Genomic DNA, 19,150 nt, shown 5'->3' with positions numbered 1-19,150 from the left:
TAGGGTCAAATTCTGAAAAATACAGTTTTGCAGAAACGGGCTATGCAGGGCATCAGTGTAGCTGGCCGTTCATGAAGTCACCAAGATCATTCCCCAGTAGAATCCACACTATGGCCACACAAACGGCTTTCCCCGTGGTTCCTGGGGCCTAGGAAGGAAACCTTGCAGTATTCAAGGCACCAGAGCAGAGGGATGCTGCTAGCAAGGCGGGGGGGAGGGGTTTACCAGCAGAGTGGAAAACCTGCAGGACTTGCAGAAAGGTACTTAGAAAAGTTGCTTTAATGCAGCTCTTCAGATCTAGGCCAAAGTCAGAAATTATGATCTAAAATATAACATTTTTCAAAATCAGAGAAAGGGGATTCTACAGAAACTGAATCAACCATCCAGAATCCAGAGTGAGCTTATTTCCCAAGAGAGCTCCATTCTGGCCTTGAACTGCTTCAGATTTCCCCTGCTTTCCAGAGGTATTTTTGTGCCTTTAGCTTTTGCCTCAGGCTTTTTGCAGTTACTTGCCTCATTTCCCCCCTCTATATCAATATAAGCATGCATGCGCACATGTAACCTCAGCTTGTGGGCTCTGTGGGGCAGAACTTGGAAGGAGTTTGCAACAACTACATTTTAAACAAAAAGGTTTACTTTCTTTAACATATGACAATTATCAAACATTAACATTTAACTTAACACTCCAAGGTCCCATTCAAGTTTCATTCCAAGTCCTTCTAATTACAGTCTGATAATGCCAAGTCCATTCTTCCTGCTGGTGGTTGGCTCGTGGAGACTCCAGAGGCTTGGTGAACTGGATTCAAGATCCCCAAAAGAACTCTCACCAATTACATATACAAAAACCCTGAAACAATAAATTCTAACATTTACAATATAGCAAAAATAAACACTCCCTTCCCACTAGCTCCCAACAACATTTCAGTTACCTTAAACAAGGTGTTAAGGGCTTAATAAAATCAATCAAGGTCCCAGCCTGGTAGCCTTGCTTCCTCCAACCTCATGAGTTCTGCAGCCTTCTGCTTCTTTTCAGACTCCACCCCTTTCTGGGTCATCCCATTCTACATAGGGGTTACACACACACCCCACAAAACATGTCATTACAGCAATATAACAATAACTTACTGCTCTTTTTTAAATGCAAAAGTACTGATCGGGGTGTGTCACAACCGGTGCCAAAAAAAAAGCAGCTGTTCATCGGGCATGCTTCCAAACAAAAACTTTGCTACGTCTTACTTTCGGGGGATGCCTTATATTTCGCACTACAGCAAAACCTCTACTACGTCTTATTTTCCGGGGACGTCTTATATTCGGGGAAACAGGGTACATACATACATACATACATACATACATACATACATACATACATACATACATACATACATACATACATAGGCCTTTATTGGCATCAAAATATATAATCCATTACAATAAGTAAGAGGAGACACCATTGACTAACATTAAAAATAGAAAACTGAACACAAAACAAAATTATACAAATACATATCTACTTTACAATACCTAAAATTAACATTTATTTGTAATAACACAGATTTATAGTGACTAGTAGGAAACTAGCTACCTTCTCACACAGATCTGTGGAAGGGCTATTTATTACAAAGGACGTTAAAGCTGCAACAGGAAGAGTCAGCTCTCAATGCAAGAATAGCAGTTAAGAACTTAGCCTGAATCTCAGCATAGATTGAGCAGAAGAATAAAATATGTGATCAAGGTGTCTCCCCTGCCAGGTAAGTATGTGTTATGCCAAATAAAGGAGGAGGAGGAGGAGGAGGAGGAGGAGGAGGAGGAGGAGGATGTGTTGTACTGTTTCAATAGTTCCTGAATGACAAGGACAGATTCTTTCTGCATACGGAGCTCTCTAGAATCTTCCAGAGAGTCGAGGAGATGGCATAGCATTAAAGCGAGCGAGAGCGTAAGCTCTGCGCTGCCTCGGATTTTGCAAGCGGGAAAGCCGTTCAGCTGCGTGGCCTGGTGTGCTTGGGATTCCCAGATTCAACAGGAAGCTTGTCTTAGAGGCAACAAAAATAAGGTTTAGAGTCTCAATTTCCAAAAATCTGTGTTTTATGCTTCTGTAAGCATCAGAAGCAGAACAGGAATAGATAGGCCAATACAGTTTATCTTCTTCTCGAATATAACTAGCCAGCTAGATAAATGTGATTCAGTAAGCATCTGATAAACTAGACTTGAAGGGTCAGAGTTATAGTGTACCTGCAGCCAGTACTAAAGTGCTCTAAGCAGAGGCGTAGCAAGGAGGAAAAGCGCCCGGTGCACTGGTGTGTCCCCCGCCCCCCATCCCTCCCTCGAATGCCCTCATCACATTCCCACAGGCAGTGGTGGGATCCAAAAATTTTAGTAACAGGTTCCCATGGTGGTGGGATTCAAACTGTGGCGTAGCGCCAATGGGGCTGGGCGGGGCACGACGGGCGAAGCGTGTGCGGTGGTATTCCGGGGCGGCATTCCTGGGCAGGGCTGTGGCAAGGGCGCAGCCGCTGCGCCAGTCCTTGGGCAGGAAATGAATGCACGCAGGCGCAGGCTGCCACGCACGCTGGTGCACCTCCCGCTAGACTGCTTCAAGTTCTGCGTGCTACTGCTGAGAGGAGGAGCGTAACTAAGGCAAAAACCACGTGGCAAAATCACCAATTAGTAACCCCCTCTCGGCACACATAAATAATTAGTAACCTACTCTCAGGAACCTGTGAGAACCTGCTGGATCCCACCTCTGCCCACAGGGCGCGCGCACATTGCATCGCGCGCACCCCCTGTCCCCTTGGAGCTACACCTCTGGCTCTAAGCCACGCTAAGGTCTCTATCCTGCACTGGCCAGTTTCAGCACACAGGGCTGCATAACAGATGCACCTCGGCATTCCCATGATGCCCATAGAAGAGCGGGTGGTGGGAGCCCGACAGAGCAGCTGGCAGCTCCAATCTACAACGGGGCGCCATATAAAAGTTGAGTACCTATCTTAGCGTTGAGGATTTTTAAAGCTGCAAGCACTAACTGATTGCCTCTATTATTTAAAAAGGGTGATATTTGATGCAGTTGGTGCAGCTATAGCTATAGCTGATTTTCTGTGCAGGGGGTCCACAAAGTGTATACTGGAAGAGGAGCCCTAGATATCTAAATCGTTTTACTTGTTCCAGGCTATGGTCATTTAACTTCCAGTTATAACAACACCAAGATTTAGCAAAAACAAGAACCTCAGATTTTTCGTAATTAAGTTCTAATCTGTTGATTGTGCAGTAATTAGCACAGCATCTCATGAAACGTTTCAGACCCAACTGTGTAGATGACAATAATACAGCCTCATCTGCTTATAACAGAATGGGGGCGTGGGCTGAACCTGATCTTGGGCTGTGTCCATCTACTTCCAAAAGAAAAGCAGCTAAGTCATTTTAAAAAGGTTAAATAAAAAAGGAACTAGAACACAGCCCTGCTTAACTCCTTTATTAAGGGGGATCTTTCCAGTGAGCCACCCTGTCAGACAACACCTAACTTGGCAGCTTGTGAAAGTATTCACCTTCCTTATGAGGAACAATAATCTACTATCATATTTAGTAGCTCAAGTTTCCTCCACAGGAGATCTCTTGAGAAGGAGTCAAACGCCATTCAAGTCAAGAAAGGCAGTGAAGAGTTTGGTCTTACCTCTTATGACAGACATATTCATTTACTAGGTGGGAGAATATCAAGCAGTGATCCAGGGTAGAACCAACTTGTCGAAAGCCTGCTGGTTCAGGCCCAGGGACTCCCTGGAGAGACATCTAGGACTTTAGTCTCATAAGAAGATATTTGGCATATAACTTGTCCTCAACTGACAGGAGGCTAATTGGTCAAAAATTTGCCAGGCAGCTGGAGTCACCTTTTTTATAAATGGGGACGACTATTGCACTTGTCCTAGGGATAATGCCGTACTTCTTTATCATAGTAAAAAGAGCAGCTAGCTTAGGTGCCCACCAATCAAGATCTACCTTTGGCATTTCTGCAATAAATGCATCAGGGCTTGGCTCTTTCCCAATTTTTAGCTGTTGGATTAACTCCTTAGTTTCCTGAGTAGTAAAGAGGGACCAATCTGGAATATCATTTGCAGGGCAATCAGTATAAACCATTTCACAGGTCCGTCAACTCTTCAACAAATAGATTTGAATAGAGATCAAACCAAGTAGAGGGGAGGGGATGCTTGCTATAGAGGGGATATCGTTCCACATATAATCACTGACCAGAATTGTTTAGTTATTTGATAAAGTAGCGTACAAAAGTTGGGTCCCAATTGTGTTTAAGGTATGCATTTTGTTTCTCTTTAATAAGATGTTGTAAAAGCTGTTTAAGATTTAAAAAACCTCTAAAGGAAGAACTTTAGCATTAGAGTTTTGGTAATAACTATAAATGTTTGAATTTATTTATTTACATTTATTGCTTTACATTCTTGATCAAACCAGCCACTATGACTCCCTCTCAATTTAGTTCTCTTTCCTGACACCTGGGTGAGGGATTCAGTAATGCAACTAATTAATTTATCATATCCTTTTATTCCTTCCTAATAATATATTAATAATGGAAGATCTGTAATTTAAACTAGTTTGGTTACTGAGAATTTCCATGGTTTTCTGAGCCATTTGAGGAGACCAATTAATTTTGGTTAAGGTATCAGAGACTTTAGATTGAACTGTTACTGTGTTATGGTTTAAAATATGCTTATTAAAGGAAGATAGGTCTCCCTACTGTGAAGTAATTGAGAAAGTTGCTCATATAGGGTGTTATCAACATATAGTCAATTGTGTTGCATTCTCCAGATGATACAAAAGTGAACACATCTGAATTAGGAAACTGAATTAGCCCATTTATTCAAACTTCATTGAATAATAGTGAGAGTTTTCCCAGATTAATGCCTGCAAAATTTGCAATAAGATCCTTTGACCTGTGCTGGCGTGAGGTAAATAATTCTTAAACATCCTGACTTTAAAGACATGTGCGGAAGAAAATAAATGGAGTTCACAGCAGAGGGAGGGTAGACATGTGGAAGAACCATCCCCAAACTGATACCAATGCTTGTAGCTTGACTGCCAAGAAAATCAGGTGTAAGCTGAGCGTGCAGAAAAGCCCCAGTGCCACCGTCACCAGACTGGATGAACAAAACCTCTCATTAGCAGCCAAATGTGCCTCCATTCACTCAGCTCCATGCACTGCTAGTCGCAGATGGTCCCACGCGCAGATTCCAACCAGCAGATCTGGGAAATATTGAACTTTTATGAAAAGCCGTAATATTCACCAGACAATTTCAGGCAATGTCTATGTCAACAGTACCAAGCAGCTGCCTTTTATTCCAGTTTCTGAAACGAGCAGCATTTTATCCCTCCTCATTTCCAGATTTTTCTCCTGGCCCAGTTTTTTTGCCTACAGTTGCCTGTGTGCTCCCCTGAGTGCCACACCTTGACTGGCTCGTCACACTTGGGAGTTAAAGGAGACAAACATCCAAATATTCACTCATCGTATATTAATCAGGGGGAGCATTTCCTATGCCAGGGCCTTCCAGCCAGCCAGTGTGGTGCATGTTCACCTGCTCAGAGAAAAGAGGAAGTGTTTGGGGCAGGGTCCTCCATTTGGACTGGGAGAGAGAGGTCCAAATCCCTGCTCCACCAGCGTCCTGGCCTGCCAGGCTCACAGAGAGTCAGCTTACACCTGGTAGCAGGAACAGATGCAAGAGAGGGAGAAAGCAGCCTTACACTGAGTCCAGAGGAACAGGTCCGGGTAGAGCCAGTCCAGGGTCAGAGGTAAGTCACTCCAGTCGAAGTCTGCCTTCTGTCTGCAAGCAGATGTGGCAGAAGGCTGTCAGGCTTTCAACAAGGTTGCGCCTGCAACTTTCCGCTTCCCATAAATGCCTCTTATATGTCTGGGCTATAGCTCAGTCTTGATCCTGAGCTGACTCTCAACATTCTCTGCGTTGCCTTAGGGATTCCAAGCGTGCTGCGCCTTTTAGAATGCAGGACCTGCTGGCTACGAACTCTCAGCTGCCTCACAGATTCAGGTGAGCAGGGTGGACTGCTCGGCTGGCCCTCAGTGGCTGGAGCTGCTTCTGCAAACACTCTGGCTTCCAACTCCTGACTTGGGCCAGCTCGGTCTGCGTCCTGTGAGGCGTCTGGCTGTGCTTGAGGCCCAGCTGACTGAGGCTCCAGCACAGCAGGGTCATCCTGCCAGTGTTCCTCATCAGAGGGCTTCTGGCTGGCTGATTCTGAGTCCACGACAACCAATAAAGCTCACAATGAACTAATCTTTACACATCACATGACTATGGCAGTGACAAAAAAGAGGGGGTCTCAAACAATTACTCCCTAAGGAAAGAATACGACACAAGCACCCACACACACAGCATAGGCACACGGGCATACACACAATAAGTTTTTATCCATTATGTTCTTTAAAAAGATGGTATTGAAGTACTTTAGACAGGTGTCAATTTCAGATGGTAGTCACATCAATCTAAAGAAGCAAAATAAAACAAGAGCCCATATCAACTTTCCAATTGAAACACACATTTGAGAAGATCATACTGTTAACTATGAATTGATTTCTCTCATTTTCAGTCACTTTAGGAATGACCTACTTGACTGCACTTCCTAGTTCCTTTATAAACCCTCAACTGCATTATTCCCCTTCCGTGGAAAAATGTCAGTTGTCAAGCTGACCATCATGCTACAGAGGGAACTATTTGCTCTACTGAGGGTTTTAAAAAAACAATTTGTACCTTGACAATTTAATAGAAACATTAAATGTTTAGTAAACACTAAACACTACTGAATGATTTCTATGGCAGCGCACCATTTTTTTTGGCATTTTTCCACATTCAGGTTTAATAATCCTGGAAATTTTCTAAAAAACATGAAAAAACTGAATCTCCATACCAGGATTCATTTGTTTTTTGAGAATTCAAATTGTTTCAGACCTATTAATTCCAAACTTGAAAAATTCCAGCTGCCTTCAAACTCCATGTGGACGCAAAGGCATCCGGTAGCACAGAGCTGAACATTGGGCTCAGGCCGAGCCCAGCATTCAACCCTGAACCACCTGCTGCCTCCAAGTCCATGTGTAACGAACTAGCAAAGTCCAGGCCAAAGAAACCGTTCTCAGTTCTTTATTGTGCTGGCAATCATAGTCGGATACACGCAATGCGAGGTCTGAGAGCCTCAGACCTTTGATTGTAGATTTTACACAGTGGCACATCACATTCCCGCCAATCCAGAATAAACAAAGCCAATACTCAAAGCAATACAGAATAAACAAAGCATAGTTTCGCACAGATAACCTACAAGCAAAAATCCCCATCCCAGGCAGAAAGCCAGAAGCAGCCGGCAGCCACCTCTCAAGGAAAGAACACACACTCACCACATCCTGACATTCCGCCCCTCTTAAGATCCCCCTCCCCCCGGCTTGTGAGGGAAAGCTTTATGAAAAGCAGTAACTAAGGTAGGGGCATGAACATCTGAAGCATTGACCCACTGATTATGACCTGTGGGAAACCCCACCCATGAAACAAGATATTGTAAGCGCTGGCGGCGCATGCGGGAATCCAGGATAGCGTCGATCTCGTAATGCTTGTGGCCATCAATCAAAACTGGCGGAGGGCATTCCAGAGGGCCGTGCCAGGCATCGAAATCTGGAGCCCGCTTGAGCAAACTGGAATGGAAGACAGGGTGAATATTGCTAAGAGACTTAGGCAACTCAAGTTTAGCAGTTACATTATTAATAACTTGTACAATTCTAAAAGGTCCAATAAACTTTTTCCCCAGTTTGGAATATTTATGTACATCACGGAGATTCTTTTGTAGACAAATACACCCAATCATCAACATGCTAAGGGAAATCAATCCGGTGTTTGTCCGCCTGAGTCTTTTGGGCTTCCTGAGCCTGGCGGAGAGCTACACCAATCGAGTCCCACCCCTTGAGTATGGTTTGTATCCAGTTCAGGGAGTTGCAAGGGATCGGAGCCCAACAGAGGAAACGGTGGGGCAGAGCATCCAGAAACAACTTCAAAGGGAGTTTTCTTGGTGCTACTGTGCACCGCATTATTGTACACATATTCTGCAAAAGGCAGTAAGTCAGCCCAATTATCCTGATGGTAATTGGTGTAGCAACGCAGGTATTGTTCCAATATCTGATTGGTCCGTTCTGACTGGCCATCAGATTGCACGTGATACGGAGAAGACAACGCGGGTTCAGCCCTCAAAAGCATTAAGAAAGCCTTCCAAAACTTGGAGATAAACTGAAGACCTCTGTCCGAAATTATCTTGAATGAACATTTTCGCCAACTTGGGGGTTGAAGGAATGGTGGGGCAAGGTATAAAATGAGCTTGTTTGGAAAACAAATTCACCACAACCCATAATACAGTATTGCCATGACTCTCGGGTAGATCCGTTATAAAATCCATGGAAATAACTTGCCACGGATAGGAGGCAGGAGGAATGGGTTGTAATAAACTGTGGGATTTGCCAGGAACGGACTTGGCCTCTGCACATGTAGGACAGCCTTTGACGTACGTTTCAATATCCTCGCGCATAGAACGCCACCAAAATTGCCGGCGCAGTAAATGGAGCATTTTCAAAAATCCGAAATGCCCCGCCTGTTTAGCACCATGCCCGGCAAGGAGTACCTGCTTACGTAGAGAAGGCGGAACGTACCAACAGTTCCCCCTTCGCCACACCCCATCCTTTAAAACCAGTGCAGGATCGTTATCATTTTCCAGGACGGGGCTCCTCCCTGCTAGAAGGAGGTCTTGAAGGAAAGGCGCAACAATGTCATTGTGTAAGGGGGGCGTGACGGGCGGCAGGACCAAAGGTGGAGCCTGACTGGGATGCGCACGAGTTTGGGCTCTGGTGACAGCCAGGCCCAATTGCGTCGGAGATAAAACAGTCCGTGGAATGGCGCGTAAGGAAGTTTCTGCCCCCTTGGGAAGGCGGGAAAGGGCGTCCACCAAACGGTTGGTTTTCCCGGGGGGGAAATGCACCGTAAACTGGAAATGGGAAAAGAAATCCGCCCATCGTAATTGTTTAGTGGACATCTTGCTAGGAGTCGAGAGAGCCGCCAGGTTCTTGTGAACAGACCAAACCTGGAAAGGGTGTGTAGCCCCCTCCAACCAATGGTGCCAAGTGCGAAGGGCTTCCCTAATAGCCGCAGCCTCCTTATCCCCCTACTGTCCAGTTCAGTTCAGGTTCAGAAAATTTCTTGGACAAATAAGCGCAAGGGGTGAGCTTACCGTCCTTATTTCTCTGCAAAAGGGCTGCACCTAGCACTTTATCAGAAGCATCCACATGAACAACAAAGGGAAGGGAAGGGTCAGGATGTGCCAGGATAGGTTCCGTGGTAAATGCGGTTTTGAGTTGCGGGAATGCACCCTGGCACTTGTCGGACCATGCAAGGGGGGGTACCCGGTTTTGCGGCTTGTGGCCCCTTACCCTTTGTGCGTAACAAATCAGTCAAAGGCAGTGCAATTTGGGTGAATTATGGAATAAAATCACGGTAGAAATTTGCAAATCCCAGGAACGACTGTAGTTCCCAGTGGGATGGAGTGGGCCAATTAACCACCGCTTCTACCTTGGTAGGGTAGAACCCATAGCCGAGACTCTGTATCCAAGAAAGTCCAATTTCTCCTGGTGGAAGGCGCATTTGGATAATTTTACAAATAAGGAGTTATTGAGGAGCCTTCGCAGTACAGTCCGGACTAATTTAACGTGCTCCTCCTCGTTATGCAAAGGCATCCGGTGGCACAGAGCTGAACGTTGGGCTCAGGCCGAGCCCAGCATTCAACCCTAACCACCTGCTGCCTCCAAGTTCTTGTGGACTTTGGCAGCAAAATCTGTGCAGCTGAGCCTAGAGTTCAATTGGACACTATCTGACGCCTCCAAGACCCAGCGAGAAGTGAGGGGGAGAAGGAAGGGTTTTTAAAAAAATGCTGGTTGGGCCAAAGCTGTCTCAATAATGCAGGGAAAACGTTCGGCATTATTCAGGATATACTTTTGGGTTCCCTTAAATTGCTGCCATTTTTTCCAGGATTAAAAAATCCAAAAATACCACGAGGAAGGGGACAGTTTGGTTTTGCTAAATGTACACCCTTAAAAATTTAAGAATCAGAGAGCTTCCTCAAATGCTAGTTTAAATACAATGTTCCTAAGGGGATTGTAATCTTCTGATGAAAGTTTTCAGATGAAGTCATATTCAGAGACGATACAGCAGATCTCCTATGGTAGACACTGAATTTACAACAGGTGATGAACTCAAGATGAACTAAAAGAACAGTACAGCAAAGGAAAATAAATTTTAAAGAGAATATACCAACTCTCAAGCTGCAGGAGTCACCAAGCATATGTCGATACAAAGAAGCTTAGAATATCATCTAAAAATAAAGAGGAGAGTTGGACGGCAGACAGAAGGTGACAAATCCTCTACTGGTAGAGCAGATAACACCACCTGCTCCTGTCCCAGCCCATCAGCATCACTTCTGATACGCGTGAAAGTCAGTTGGGTGCTTTTACACTCAGGACAACTTCATGTGGGTACATGTAGCAGATGTTTCGCACAAGGTAGACAAAAACACACAGGTCAGGGAATGGCTGCTGCTTATTGGCACATGTGTGAGCAGGTCCTGGGGAGGTCTTTAAGACAATGTAGGACAGGTAAGAACATTGGTATAGATTCTGCTGTAGCCTTCCTCCAAGTTTGTGGCTCTTCCATTGGATGAGTCATTTAGCTGGAGGAAGCCTTCCGATTTTTGCTCCGATGGGTGGTGGGACGCAGACCATGGCTTCTGAAAGGCATCCTTGGATTCCAGAGACTTTTCACTTACTTTGTTGAACTACTACATATCCATATACTGCTTAGAGAGGCCTCTAAGAACAAGGAGCACTGAAGACACGTACAATATATTATCACATTAAAACATAACATGAGAGCAGTCTGGTATAGAGGTTAAGAACGGCAGACTGTGATTGGGAAAATCAGGTTCCATTTACGAATCCTCCATAGGAAGCCTGCTGGACAACCTTGGGTTAGTCACGGTTCTCTCAAAAATCTCTCAGCTACCTCACAAGAGGCCTTTGGGGGGTGAGGATGGTGATTGTAAACCACTTTGGGGGAAGGTGTGGATTCATGGACGTAGGTAAGGGAGGGGGGTTCGGGTTTGAACCCCCCCATTCATGTCCGAAGCTCCGCCCCTCCGTTTGTGGGTTTTAAAAACATTTTAGTATTTTTCAGTTTTTGGCCTGCAGGGGGCGCACTGTTTGGGCTAGCAGCACCAAACTTTCAGAGATTGTTTGGGGGACTCTCCTGATGATACTACCTGGGTTTGGTGAGGTTTGGTTCAGGGGGTCCAAAGTTATGGACAAAGGGGTGCCCCCATCCTCCACCGTTTCCAATGGGAGCTAATAGAAGATGAAGGCTACATCTTTGAGGGTCCATAACTTTGGACATCCTGAGCCAAACTTCACCAAACCTGGGATGTACTATCGGGAAAGTCTCTTATTGATACCACCCAGGTTTTGTGAAGTTTGGTTCAGGGAGTCCAAAGCTATGGACTCCCAAAGGAGGTGCCCCATCCGCTATTGTTTCCAATGGGAGCTAATAGGAGATGGGGGCTATACCTTTGAGGGTCCAAAGTTATGGATCCCCTGAACCAAACTTTACCAAACCTGGGTGGTATCATCAGAAGAGTCTCCTTAAGATACCCTGAAAGTTTGGTGCTGCTAGCTTAACAATTGCACCCCTGACAGCAGGCACCCCCCAAATTTCCCCATTCTCCTTTTAAATCCACCCCCTCGGCATGGATTTAAAGGGAGAATCTGAGGTCCCCAGTTTAAACCTTGAAAGTGATGTTGTTTCAGGGTGGGGGAGAATCCACCCCAAAACAGCATCACTTTCAATGTTGTTTTAACTGGGGACACCAGATTCCCCCTTTAAGGTGGATTTAAAAGAAGTATCTGGGCTCCCTAGTTTAAACACCATTGAAAGTGATGCTGTTTGGGGGTGGATTCCATGTTTCATGAGAGATGATGCTGATATTTGTTTGGTAAATGTTTTGCTGGGGGTGATTTGTGAGAGATTTACATGCTTAATACCCCCTTGTACTGGCTTGGAGCTGTTTCTCAGGCTAACAACCTACCTCATAGGGCTGGTGTGAGGACAAAATTAGGAAAGAGAGTTGGTGGGGAGAGAGCCATGTATGTTTTGCTGGGAGTGGAAGGTGTTTTGTGAGGTGGTGCAAAAAATCATTGTTTGGTTGTGGTCGGGGAGGGTGGCCGCCCATACCGGGGTGGGGCACCAAACTCAGGTTTTGTCCCCGGGCTCCAGTTTGCCTAGGTATGCCTCTGCAGTCGAAACGAAGTTCTCTTCAAAATTGTATTCAGAAAGTCACGTTGCAATTTCCAGCAATAATAAAAGTACAGGATGCATCTGCAGTATGATGGCCAGAGGAAAATCCCTTCCCTCCATTTGATGGTGACAAACCTATATTTATTACTGGTCAGTCACTACTAGATCATAAAGTGGATTCTCACTTAAAATGTTTGGTGTATACCTAAATAAATTACATTATGTATACATCTAAAAATGTGACACCTGCAGGCAAATATGCATATCAGAAGTAAACACTTCAGAGAAGCCACTAAGCTCCAATCAGCACGTAATGTCGGTGCAAGGTTGTCTGCTAGTCATGAACAGATCTTCACAAAACACCGGCTGCTGATTTGCTTCTGACCACAGGCCTTTAAAAGCCATCTTTGGCCTTTAGATCAGGCGCCTGTGTATATGTGTTTTACACAATCTTGTTGTTTTAATTTATTTATTGTTATTAATTGCTGCTGAGTTTTAATGGGTTAACTTTTATGTTGTATTAATCTGCTGTTTGAAACAGCCGTGTTGTAAGCCGCCTCGAGCCCTTCGGGGATGAGGCGGCCTATAAATTTAATAAATAAATAGACAGACAGACAGACAGTCTGGGACTGGAATACTACTACCAGCTCCCACATATGTCACCTATCAGCTTAGGAAGGCCCCGATTTATGTCCTAAAGTCAAAAAGAAGAAGAGTTTTTATTTGCACCCTGCCTTTCCCTCCTGTAAGGAGACTCAAGATGATTGACAAATGACTTTTTCCTTCCTCTCTCTACATCAGACACCTCAAGAGGCAGGTAGGGTTGATGGAGTTCTGAACGAACTGTGACCCAGCAGGCTTCATGTATAGGGGAGGAGAAAAAAATCCAGTCCACCACATAAGAGTCCCCTGCTCATGTAGAGGAGTGAGGAATCAAACCTGTTCTCCAGGGTAGAGTCCATCTGCTCACTACACCAAGCTGGGGGTAATGTTTGATGTGACATGCAAACTTTGTAACTCTCTGTCTGTAACCATGCATCCACTTGGACAACTTGGATAGTTTATATATGTGGGGTTTTAATAGCCTGTCCTTCTCACAAAAACTCAGGCAGATCATACAGCGTAAGGCAGTACAAGCAATCCAACAAGCAATGCCCCTAGGGGATGGGGCGGTTTATAAATCGAAACAATAAATAAATAAATAAATAAAAATGCAGTAGTAGGGTTTAGACAGCAGTTGATTTCTCCTCCCTCCCCTTTCTAGATTATGCTGATTGCTTTGGGCTCAGTTGATTATCCCTTCTGTTAATGGTGACAGTGGAAAGTGATGTCAAGTTACATCTGACTCAGGGCAACCCCACAGGGTTTTCCAGGCAAGAGATATTAAGAGGTGGCTTGCTACTGCCTGGCTCTGCGTCATGACCCTGGATGTCCTTGGGGATCTCCCGTTCAAGTTCTAACCAGGGCTGACCCTGCTTAACTTGCATGATCTGAGGAGATCAAGCGAGGGAAAGGCTCCTTAATTGGCCTCCTTCTGCTTACGTCCCTGCTTTCAAAGCCTTCCTAATTGCTGCTGCTAGTTAACTGATCTGTGATATGCTGCTCTTTTGATATTTATTAACACTAAGGGGGGAAGTTATATATATTGTCCCACTGCCATAGAGCAGAAAGTGCAGGACCTAAGAATTTTTAAAAAACTAAATAAAATGCCCTCTGTATTTGTGATGCAACCGAGACAGAGACTTCCAGAGAATGAAGCCCCACTGAAATCAAACCTTATTTCCATTTAGGAAGTCAACCTGTGTCTCTCTGGGTGAACCACTTCCGGCTGCAGAGTTGAGGCAAACATAACTGACGTGTTCCTTCATACAAAAAAAATAAAGAAAACCAGCATGAATTGTTTTTAGGGAGAAATGCAATCACACGAGCATCCACTGTAGGGCTCACAAGGATCGGCCCAAACAAAGTTTTACTATCCCATCCATTTCAATGTAACTTGAGCCAATTTTGATAGGTCACCCAAACCATACTGGTTTTTGATCTGAAGAAATGTTTAAAAATGTTCAGAGATCAAAAATGTCCAAAAAAGTTACTTTGCTACAGAAAATAACGTGTTTCTTTTTAAAATAAGGAAAGCTACCACAGATCTCTAGAAGTAATTTGTTGTCAGCTGTATCTGGTGTGAGACTCCTCAAGCAGCTCTTCTAGCTCAGGTTTAACCTTCAGAATGAAACTGAAAGTGACCAAGGAACGGTTACCCACAAAGGCAGGCTGGCTTCCTTACAGGGCAGCAAGGACCGGAATGCAAACAGTCGTTATCAGCCGCTCTCAACAGGCATCCACCCACCCAAACGACAAGCAGGAAATAGTACATGAGGAGACACTGGAGCTGCAAACCTTTGGGTGTCTAATTAGCAGTGAGTTCCATTAAACAAAGTAGGGCTTACATCTGAGTAAACACATGAGGGGACATATGCCTTTCTGAATTAGCGGGCGTCTCTGTGAGAAGCCTTTTTTCCCAACTGAGGAAACAGTCTCATAAGATTTTGTTTATTTACTTATAAGATTTCCAGACTGCCCTTCCCCAAACAGGTTGTGGGCAGCTCACAACAATATAACAAATATTAACATTCAATAAAAATGTAGTATACTTCAGCTCTGTTTTAAAATATGAGGGCTAAAAAAACCAATGCCCCCCCCCCCCCCCTACCAATACATATCAAACATGTCAGATGTATTGAGGGAAGCCAGGGAAAGTGGAAAGGTAAAAAGGAGAGGGAGATCACATAGATAGTAACATTACTATCTTCAGGAACAGACCTAGTGGAATACCTCAGTCCTGTAGGCCATGCAGAACTGCAACGGGTCCTGCAGGGCCCAGCTCTCACTTAGCGTTCCATCAGAGCACCCCGAAAAGGCCCTGGCCCAGGACAGCTGAACAACTTTAGGGCCAGGGACCGCCAGTAAGTTGCTATTTGCTGAACACAAGGCTCTTTGGCATATGGTGGTACAACAGTCCCAGACCATTTCAGGATCTAGATTCCTTTTGAACTATAAACCTTCCCCTCAATTTCCAGGTGTTCTACATATAGCGAGTGTATGGGCTTTGAGTTTACCGCTGTGGGGTATGTTTTGTGGTTCACGGGGAGATAACTGAGATCACTGAGGCTGCATTAATAAACAACTTTCTGTTGCACAGAAAGATGATAGTTGGGTTGTGTATTCCCCCGCCACAGAACAAAGTATGCCAGACCTCCTTTGTTGTAGAATGCTCCACCTTGGTTCTAGAGCCTACCTAACCCTGCTCCCCCTAGACATTTGAAAGTTGTTCAATGAACTATAAATGCTCTTGTATCACTGTACTATGTTCAATAATGCGCAAAATAATGATTTTGACAAAAGCAGAGCATAAAAATGAATTATTCTCCTATTCATTTGGAACTACATTCTAATGTGGAAGAATACAATTTTCTCAACCAGTGAACCTCAACTGACTGTTTCTAGGGAACAGAGTATAAGAAGATTTATTTATTGACAGGTTGGTTTTAAAGGAACAAACCAGCAGTCCAGGTCTCCAGATAAACAGAGGAGAAACCTGGCTGAGATGGAAAAATTTTAAACTGGTTATGCCTTCAGAGAGTCGTTAGACTTTTCTACAGTGTTTTCAGGCAGAAACTGAGTCCTCTTCCACACGCAGGATTCCACCCACACCAGCCTGCCCTCTCCACCAGAGTCAGACTAAATGAGACAAAGTCGGTTCATCACCACCAGAAACAGGCCTAACCACTGGCTCCACTCTCCTCTCACAGAGATGGAGTTAAATCACTCCATTACATGTCCCTGGGCACATGCCATCCTGTCACGTGGGGGGTGCAAAATTGCCCCCACACCCCTCCTCCCCCGCGCGGACTTGGCTTATCCAAGCTGGCAGGGGGGGGAGGGGATGGCACCCATGGGGGGATCAAAAGCGCCCCACCCCTTCCCTTCCCCCCCTCAGCTGACCCTGGCCCCGCCAGGCCACTCCTTCCTGAAAAATCTCTGTGCACAGAACTCTTAAATACAAGATGAAAAAGGCAAGCTGGCAGCACAGGCATAGGAGAGATACTACAGAGAGTAGCAGAGTCTTGAACCTCATCATACCACATCATGAGAAAGCTCAGCGGAAGAAGCCCTTCAGGGCACAGCAGAGAGGCCACATTTCTCGGCCTGCACTGCTCACACAACCAGCTCCCACCTGGCCTGTATTTGGCAGTTAAAATTGATCTTTTAAAAACAACCATCATTCCGCATTTAGATCTTTTAACAGTACTTTAAGGTATATTCCTTTTTGTGCATTTACCAATAGAGAATCACCTTATACTATGTAGCATTGCCGAGAGCTGGGGGAAAAAGTCTGTTGGTCTGCAAATGGCTGCAAACCCAGCTGCCAGCTCAGGTGAAACTCTCCAGTGGAGACCAGGCAGAAGTTAAAAGGGAAACGGAAGAGTATCAAAGAATTAAAAAAACCTCCCCTTCCACTTGTGGTCAGTGGGCTGTTTCAAGGGAGCCCCCCAATCACAGGCCAGGCTTGGCCTCCTGCTGCAGCTGACGAGCTCTTTCGGCTGCTCCTCTCGGAGGGCACCTGCCCACACCAGACCTCCAGCGCTGCCTATCAATTAACACCCGAGACAGAATGCAGCAGCCTTACAAACAAGCTGTTCAGCCACATGCCCACGTGTGCCCCCCCCCCACTTCCTAAAGAGGCTGAACACCGGCTGGAGACGGCAGGCCTGGGTTTTTGCAGCTGAAAATGGATCCCCTCCGGCCCCTCCTTCTCAACCCTCAATTCAGCATGCGCTGCAAAACAACAATCTGGTTGCTTCTTAGCTGGCTTCATCTGCCTCTGGCAATCGGTTTAATAACAGGCTGAGTCCAGAAGCAATGCTGAACATTTGTACAGCGCTGTCAGGCGGTGACAGCATCACAGTGCTGCGCTCGACACCTTGCCCCGCTCTGTAGAAACGTCAGTGCTGCCTTACTGCTCCCAGGGGAAGAAGGATGTTTGCCAAAGGCCAGCAGCTGGGGGGTGAGTGGACAGCAGAGACAGGGTCTGGCCACCCTCACCAAGAGAAAGGCTCCCACCAGCATGTGCCAAGACCAGCAGTGCACCCAGGCGTGATGGCACTGCCATATCACCCAGTGATGGTTTCATTAGTCTCCACCTCCTTCCCATTCTCCCATGAAGGGTTGGCATCCCTCGGCAGGGCAGCAGTTCCTTTCCGAGCAGTTCAGGAAGCAGAAAGGGGAATCAATGGGGACCTCTCCCTCCTCCCCATTGGAGCAGAACTACTGTTTGCAGGCACACACACACACACACACACACACACAGAGGCCCCCTCCCACTTAAAGCCATCTGCTTTTTTTAGATATTATGGGCAGGTTGTGATGATGCGGCATAGACTGCAAACGCTGGGATTCTGCCTTCTTCCAAGCTCTTGGCCTGAACCAGCCCAGCCCGTGGGGGGGGGGGGGGGTGGATGGATGGCGGCTGCACATCCCGCGCAACAGCAGAAAGGAGGGCGCAGAGCGGTCCTGGGAGAAGTCAGCAAACCCCCGAATGCAGCCATTTCCAAAGGTCGCCAGAGCCCTGCCGGTTACATAAGTGACCCCCTCGGGCAGGGCACCGGGCGGGGCGGGGGGCGTCTCAGCCCTTGGCCGGCGGGGGCTGCAGCCCGGAAAGCCCTCCGTTCCCGCGCACACCCTTAGGATCCGCCGCCGCCGCCGCCGCCGCCCGCGCGCCTCCCACGTGCACCTGCCAGCGGCGCCCCGGCCCCGGGGGAGGGAGAGGGCGGGCGGGCGGGCGGGGGAGGGAGTGCCGGCGCGGCCAGCTCCCCGGCAGCCCCACCCAGCCTGGCAGTTGCGCCCCCGCCCGCCAAGGATGCGCCCGCCGCCCTGCCCCGCTTACCCGCCCGGCGGCTCCGCCCGTCGCTCCCTCCGCCTGCCGGACCCAGCGGCAGCAGCAGCGGCGGCGGCGGCGGCGGCGGCAGGGCGAGGCTCCGGCGGCGCAGGTGGCCACGCGCCCGTCCCGCGGCTCCGCCTCCACGCGGCCCGGCGGCCCCCGCCCCTGCCCAGGAGGGCCTCGTCTGCGCTGCGCTGCCTCCTCGCCCCCGCCCGACTGCCGCTGCCTCGCCGGAGCTCTGCGCGCCGCGCCCCCCAGGGCTCTGCTCGGCCTCCGCCGCCGGGAGGGGGGCACGCCTGCTGGTGGCGGCGCTGGCGCTGGCCCAGCCCTGCCTTCCGCGGGCAGAAGCGCAGCCGTGCGCACCGGGCCAGCCCAGTTGCGCCCAGGCGCCTTCGCAGCTGGCACGCGGCAGGAGGGGGGGGGGCTCTGCTGCTGGGCCTGCGCCGGATTCCTGCGGGAAGCGCCCCCCCCCCCCTTGTTGGATTGTTAAACTTGATATTTAGCAGAGTGCGGAATAAGAGACCATGAGACAGTTGCTGCTTTATATAAAAGAGTTTATTTGCTAATGAGGGATTAGCATGCACATAGTTAACCCCTTCATGTCTCAATTGTGACAGACACTTGCAAATAATCCCAACACCGCTGCTGCTCCCCCAGCATCAAAGGCGGAAGGCGCGCCTTTCCCGCGGTTCCTCCCGCTGCTGCCTGCCTGGGAGAGATGGAGGTGGCCGCTCCATGAGCACCGGCACGTTCTCGTTGGTGCCATTTGGTTCATACAATATCCATATTCCTTGATCAAATACAATTTGTAGACATTCTGCCCCGTTCCCACGCGTCCCAC

At 47.2% G+C, this 19,150-nt stretch overlaps 1 protein-coding gene across 5 annotated transcripts in view; it reads right to left on the bottom strand.

Annotated features, from left to right (window-relative positions):
- JAKMIP1 (janus kinase and microtubule interacting protein 1) overlaps positions 1 to 18,452 on the bottom strand; it is a 131,605-nt gene extending 113,153 nt beyond the window's left edge. For all 5 annotated transcript variants that reach the window (XM_048508978.1, XM_048508977.1, XM_048508980.1 and 2 more), the window contains exon 1: positions 18,316 to 18,452. The gene's annotated coding sequence lies outside the window, so the exon portion shown is untranslated. The remainder of the gene's footprint in view (positions 1 to 18,315) is intronic.
- Between the last annotated feature and the right edge of the window lie 698 nt (positions 18,453 to 19,150).

The sequence above is a fragment of the Sphaerodactylus townsendi genome, linkage group LG10 (genome assembly GCF_021028975.2).
Source record: "Sphaerodactylus townsendi isolate TG3544 linkage group LG10, MPM_Stown_v2.3, whole genome shotgun sequence".
Lineage (NCBI taxonomy): Eukaryota > Metazoa > Chordata > Lepidosauria > Squamata > Sphaerodactylidae > Sphaerodactylus > Sphaerodactylus townsendi.
The sequence above is the reverse complement of the archived record's forward strand: the minus strand, read 5'-3'. Positions and strand labels throughout refer to the sequence as shown.